This window comes from Artibeus jamaicensis, unplaced genomic scaffold (assembly GCF_021234435.1).
Source record: "Artibeus jamaicensis isolate MK-2021 breed Jamaican fruit bat unplaced genomic scaffold, CSHL_Jam_final contig_76, whole genome shotgun sequence".
NCBI classification, from domain to species: Eukaryota; Metazoa; Chordata; class Mammalia; order Chiroptera; family Phyllostomidae; genus Artibeus; species Artibeus jamaicensis.
Genome location: NW_026521954.1, coordinates 23016933 through 23024265, shown reverse-complemented (window position 1 = coordinate 23024265; position 7333 = coordinate 23016933).

Here is a 7333-nt window from a genome sequence, read left to right as displayed (position 1 = left end):
GGAAGGACTTGCTTTTTGAGTCGGCTGATGCCCCTCAATCATGCCTGTTCCCATCGTTAATGTTGCTACGGGACTGGGTGTCACTGAGGATTCAGGTAGCCTTGGTTAAGTCCTTGATCTCAGAGCAACCTGTGGCCTATAACCCTGGTCAAGCCAATTAAAACTTAATGATTCCTATCCTCACTAGGGTTCCTATGAAAATTAAATGAGATGTGTTCATTGACATTTAGTAAACGTTACAAATGAGCCCTGGTTGGTGTGGCTCAGTGGATTGAGTGCTGGCCTATAAATCAAAGGGTTGCCAGTTCGATTCCCAGTTAGGGCACATGCCTGGGTTTGTGGGCCAGGTCCCTAGTGGGGGGCACACAAAAGGCAACCACACATTGATGTTTCTCTCCCTCTCTTTCTCCCTCCCTTTCCATCTCTCTAAAAGTAAATAAATAAAATCTTAAAAAAAGGAACCAAAAAACCCCAGCAAAACAAAAAAATATGTATCCTTCCCCTACTGTACAATTTACATGGGAGTCTTCACTGAAGCCTCTGTACATCCTTAAGGCAGTAAAAAGGAAAGGAGAAAACTTCTGCCTTCCCTCCACATTCAGTGTTCCTATATTAATAGTCTTGAATGAGGAAAGATCAGTAAAATAAGCCATTTAGTCATGAATTCATTTTTAACGCAGGGGAAGCTGATTAATTTGTTGCTGGATGAGTGTGCTCACTGGTTAATGAATTTTATAATGTGGTTAAATTCTGTACCTGCTCAATGAAGTTTTATTTTATATGCGTGTACTTAGCACAGACAGTCACTTAGTAAATTTCACTTCATGAATATTTATTTAGCAGAGTTTCACTTTTCCACATTTCAATGTATTTTGTGCCCTTGTGTGAATTTTGACATTCTGTGGGAACCCATAAGAACAGGACAGTTGCTGCCTGCTTTCTCCAGACCCCAAAGAAAAGCAAGGGCTCAGCTTCTCTGAACAATGGCCTGTAAACACACAAAACCAAAACCCAGTGCTAGTGAATGCATTAGCAAGCTGGTGGCTACAGGGATGAAAGAATGAACAGCCACAGTGGGCACAAAGGTGGGATTCTTAAAGAGCAGACTCAACATGTTTAATATATATATATATATATACATATTAATTTGCATGTATATTAATAAAAATAATACTACCCATAGGATTTTGTTAAATACTTAACATGAATTAGCTCATGTAATCTTTACACTGCTAATGATGGTGTGATAACCCTTTTACAAAAGAGAAGTGTGAGTTGCAGGTGAAATAAATTTCTGAGTTCACTAAGCAGTGGTAAGGCTCAGCATGGTCCCCTGAAGTCCGATCCAGTCTGCAGGCCATTGTGTTTTGTGCAAGAATGGGGGCAGGCTTGGGGCAGAGTCCATGGGTTTTGACTCAGTAAATTGGGCCCCTTGGAAGGAGAGAGAAAAATAAAAATGGCAAGTTATATTTCTTAAAAGTTTATTATGTGTTATGTACTTTACATGTAATACCCTGGTTGGCCCTCAAAATAAGCTATTGAAATAGGTATTAATATTCTTTTTTTTACAGATAAGAAAACTGAGATACAGAAACATTAAGTAACTTGCCCAAGTTCAAAGAGATAACAAGCAATGGAGGCAGAATTTCAGGATCATTGCCACTCACCTAGACTCCCTTTGGGGTTCGGGGCTGAGGTCCTGACATATTCCCACCTGCAACAGAGGTAGCTCAGACACAGGGACAAGTCTTGTTCTGAAACAAAGTCCTGGAGTCCCTTCAGGAGCTGGGATGTTGAGAAGACAGTTGGGGGCCTACACTTAGGGATTCTTTTTGGGAATCTGAAATAAGTTTCTTATTTGCCTTGTAGTTTATTTTTTGGAGGAAGACCCAAGTGAAAAGGAAGTAAAAAATGGCATACCGTGTATGCAGAAAAACCATGAGCACATCTATTGTGTAACGTACAACAGCTTTGTTATCTACTCACCTAGTTATGAGTACTTGGGCTGCTTCCAGATCTTGACCTGGAGAATATTATGCTAAGTAAAATAAGCCAGTCAGAAAAAGACAAGTACTATATAATTTCACTTATATGTGGAACCTAATGAACAAAATATGCTAACAAACAAAGTAGAAACAGACTCGTAGATACAGAGAAGAGACTGGCAGCTGTCACAGGGGAGGAGGTTTGGGGGCTGGGTGAAAAAAGTGAAGGGATTAAACAAACAAAAAATTTCTCATAGACACAATCATAGACATAGCATGGTGATTACCAGAGGGAGGCTGGGGGAGGTAGGAGAGGGTAAAGGGAGAATAAATGGTGGTGGAAGGAGACTTGACTTGGGGTGGTAAGCATCCAATTCAGTAAACAGAGGATGTGTCATAGAACTGAACACCTGGAACTTGTATAATTTTATTAACCAATGTCACACCAATAAAGTCAATAAAAAGAGAAGTGAGCTAGAGAACAAAAATTAAAACATTTTTAGAAACAATGACATATTCAATAAAATCACTATTAAGAAGTTCTTTCAATATGGTACATTATTCTTCAGAGTATAATATAATCCTTCCAGAACTCAGGGTAACAGGAAACAGTACCTGCTGTCTGTATTTCACAATGCAGGTCATAACTGTGGGAAAATGCAGTGGGACATTCCACGTGTTCTAGCATATTCCAACAAAGACCTTTACAGACCCTATAAGCGAGGATAGAAACAGTCAAAGGAATACTATGCATGACCTAAAATTGGATTTTCCCACCAAACCTGTATTTAATGGAGAGAATAATTCTTCTTATTTAAAACAAAACACATACAAAAAGGACACAAGCCTAGAGCAGTGTCTACTAATGAGATTAAATCATGAATGGAACTTGCAAGTGCTAACAGACCATCTTAGTCTTCACTGGAAGAGAAAGAGTGAAAATTTTCTCCTATAAATTCTTGAAAAGCCTGAAGAGCTTTGGATACTCATCAGTCTGGAAAGTAAAGAGTAGGCGTGGGTGAGCAACCCATGAAAACACCAGGCTTGCACACGCACGAGACTCATGCCAGTTGTTGAGGTGCTTCTGCTTGTCTGCAGAGGAACACTTGGCATCATTGCTACTTTTCATCTTCACCACAAGAAAGGGAAAGTCACCCTCACTCTCCAGTTGCAGGAAACAAATGCAGAGAAGTTAAGGAAATTGTCCAGGGCAAGGCAGCTCCTTAGCAGCAGAAATCCTCACCTGTGTTACTCTAAAGGTTATTCTATTCTTAGGGTAGCATACAGTTCTCATTTCCACTTTTGAAGAATGGCTTTAAAAATTGCTTGTTAACTTTTATGGATGGGTTCAAGTAAAGAATGATTAGAAACGGTTGAAAAGAACATGCTTTGTTGAAGATCAGATTGTAATAAGAACAAAGGACCACCCTGTCTCGTTTTTTTTTTAAATCTTGGAAAAAACAATTTCTGACATAGGGTATGGCAGTAACACAGGCTCCAGTTGGAACTTGACTGTGAAGTTCATGAGAAATTCTGGAAATGAGACAACCAAGCTGGGAAACCACACTGTTTTCTCATTCACAGGACTATATGAAGCAATGTCAAATCTCCTGATACATCCCCCAGAAATCTCATGATGAGGGAGGATGAGGAAAGGCCATCATGACCAGTGAAAGTATTTTATGCATTTTGGGGCAGCAGAGTCAAGAACAACTTCCACAAATAACTCATAAGATGGGTCCAAATAGGAGCCAGACATATTATTTATAAAAGGCTTTATGTATCAGCTGACGCCCTAGGCTCTTAAATGTTCACTCGGTGAACATTTTCACTGAGGGACCCATGAGTTAGGAATGGATATTCCCATTGTTTACACAGTTACACAGAGTCTCAGGGCAAGCCCATGTCTGAAGTTTCACAGCTGGGGATGTCGAACCTCATTTCACCTCACATCTGTCGAACTTGCCTCAGGAGAGTGAGAGGTGAGAGTAAGGGGGCATCTGAGCTCTGTACTCCCCTGAGGAATGAAAGGGCCAGAGACGCTTTGCTGGAGTGAAGTCTTGGGTTGCAACAGAGGTCTGACTTCCAGCCAGGCAAAAGAGAGCAAATCACACATGCTTTGCTTAAGTGAGGAAGGATGGTTATTCCAAATAAGTGTTCCTAGGCAAGCTAGGCAAGTTAGCAATGTCAGAGGCAGGGTAGCCTAGTGAATGAGCAGGTAAACCATAGAGTCCCACTACCTGGGTATGAGCCCCACTTTGCCATGCCCTCAGTCTGTGGGTTTAGGCAGACACCTGACACTCCTGATGGTCCATGAGTTCATTTGGGTTCATTGAGGACCAGGTGCCAGGATGGAATTAGACATATAAGAAGACATTTATTGGGAGTGTGGATTAGTATAAACTTGAAACGCCACAACAAAATGCCACAGAGTAGGTGGCTTAAAGAACAAAAATTTATTTTCTCCAAGTTCCAGAGACTGGATAGTCCAAGGTCGAGTTACTAGGCAGTTAGGTTTCTTGAGAGCATCTGCTTATCTAGTCTCAGATGGCGGCTTCCTCAGTGTGTTGAGAGAGAAAGAATCTCTCTTTTTTCGAAGACTGCCATTTTATACAGTTAGTGCATTATCCTTGTGACCTTATTTAAGTTTATTTACCACCTAAAAGTCCTGTTTCCATATATAGTCACCTTGGTGTTAGAGCTTCAATGTATGAATGAGGTGCAGGGCCAGGCACAGTGCACAGCAGGGAGGAAGTTGGGGAAGATCAGGGGAGCCTGCAGAAGTGTATATGGATCTGATAACTGTGAAAGGAGACATAGGGGACAGAGAGTTGAATAGGAAGAATCTGACCACAGCCGCTTTCAAGCAAGGCTTAGCCAGGCTGATAGGTGTTCCTGAGTGGCCACCCATCAGAGGAGTCCTGTATCTCACTGGAATGGCGGTGAAGGGCCCTGCTGTGCTCTGTTATTGGGCTGGGAGTAGCCCAAGAGAAGTGTGGCTTTAGCAAGCATGGTGATGGGTGAGAAGGGGCATCAGCTGGGACCATCAGCATGTGGTGTCTCCTGCTGCAAAAGATATGAGCAGTGCACCCTCCTGGCTGCTTTTGTGCATAGATGAGACTATACTGTGAATACTACATAGCCCAGAAGACTCTTGGCAGGATTAAATGAGTTAATATAAAGTGCATGGCTCAGTGCCTGGCACATGTGAACACCGAATACTCATTAACTCTTATGAAAATGTATTTCTCCTACACCTGGTCACGAGGTGACAAATGTAAGTACTCTAATTACACATTCATCTCAGGTTGTGTTTGTTGATCGTCAACACCCTTACTTCAATTAAATATGCCATTGGTTTTATTGCTTTGTAAAAGTCTTTCCCAGATAATCACCGTGGATGCTTGAAAAGGTTATTGCTTCATAAAAGGGATAAAGTGCTCAATTTTCCTGACTCCAGGCTGGTGACCGTAATACGCAGTCACAGTTGCCTTGGTTATTTATACGTTTCTAGTTCAGTGGAGCTACGTTAAAATTACAAAGTCTCAGATTTAAACGGAAAATTTTAAACCATCTGGTCCAAACACCATGCTCTACCTGGAGTTCCCAAAGAAATAAGGGTTCAGCCTCCCTTTACCAATGGTCATGATGGAAAACACACTGTCATAAGGCCAGCTGCTCCTTTTCTGGGCTGTGTTCAGTCTATCTTCTTTCTGACTCATGATCCATGCTCCGTCTGTCTCCACCCTACAGTAGTCCACGAGGCTGATCTCCGTGGACTACATTCCTCCTTTCAGTTGGATTTAGCCAATGTCCAACAGGATATGGGTGGGTGGGAGGTGAGAAGGCAGGTTATTCATTTCCTTGGGTCTTGCCCCAAGGGTCACATAGGGCAGGTTGGTCCCTGATTGAAGTCACTGCTGCTCTCAAGTGAATTGATGCTGGGACCTTCCTCGTCTGGTTCATTTTATTAACCCAGATGATGGCATTATCCCTGTGGTTCTTCTATGGGCCACAGGGCTTTTTAGTTAGTTCCATTGGTAAGTCCATGTCGAGTTATCTCAATTTCAGTTTGCCGTCTGTTTGTTGTTCAGACCCTGACTACACCAGACCACTTCTAACTAATTGAAAGATCTTCCTCATCAAGGCAAGGGGACCCCTTATTCCATCTGTTGGAGTTAGACACACAAGGTCCCATGCATCCCTCCAAACAGCAGCTGTTTAAACCTACAAGGTGGATCTTAGTAGAAACCTAAATCTCTGGACACTGCCACTTTCAAAGCCGAAGTTTTTGTGACAAAAATTATGAGAGGCATTCTGTGAAAAATCAAATTCAAAAGCTGAGTGCTCTCCCTAAGTATTTTGCTGAGCTCAACAATCCTTTGTATACTTGCCTTTGTACATTCAAAACAGTTCTCCAAGTCCTTTAATAATCTACTTATAGGTGTAGTCCTCACCACTTCCTAAGAAAACATCTTCCTTCCGTGTCGACACCAGACGGTCTCTCTGAGTGTGTCGAGTGAAGTGTTAGAGGCTTTAATTTGTGCTCAGTTGACTGTGCTCAAGTTCCCCGGAAGACACACGGTACATCTTTAACGCTCGTATGCGTTTATTGTCAGTGATCAGTAAAAGAGCTGGGGAGCAGGAGGTGGAGAAAAGGAGGAAACAGGGGACGAGGAAACGCAGGAATCTACAGCCTCACCTTGCAAACCCCTAGGTAACAGTTTTACGAATAATTCATAGTCTTCTCAGTGTACAGAAGCATATTTTTTACTATGGTAATGATATACTCTTTTTTAATCCTACCTTTTCCAATTAACATTATAAGCATTGTCTCATGTTTTCATGTAGCTCTCTGAAAAGTCCCACGTAAGACTCTGTGATACACTGTGGTGTACCATTGAGTGTCTGCACTACTATGACCTAACCACATCCTGTCAGCTGGTATTGTAGGTTGTCCCTACATGATTGGTTTATGAGCTCTGACTATTCTAAATGCTGTTACAATCTTTGCTTGTTAAAGGGTATCTTTGAATGTTAAGACTTGCTGTCATTTCCCTTTTAAACATTTTTCGTCCTTATGTTTCCCTCTCAATAATAGCCCTGGAGGCCAAAACATATAAACAATTGCCCATATCAGTAGCATGAAATCTATAAGAGTTTCCTCGTAACCACATCTTGGCCAGCAAGATGTTGCCGTCCCTGTCAACCCTACTAATGTTTCACTTCCAGCCATTCTGACATTGTTTGTGGACTTGTTTAATGCTGAAGCAGTTACAGGAATAATCACTGACCCAGACTTTCGATACTAACCATCAAACAGTGCTTTCCTCAGACCTGGATTTGTT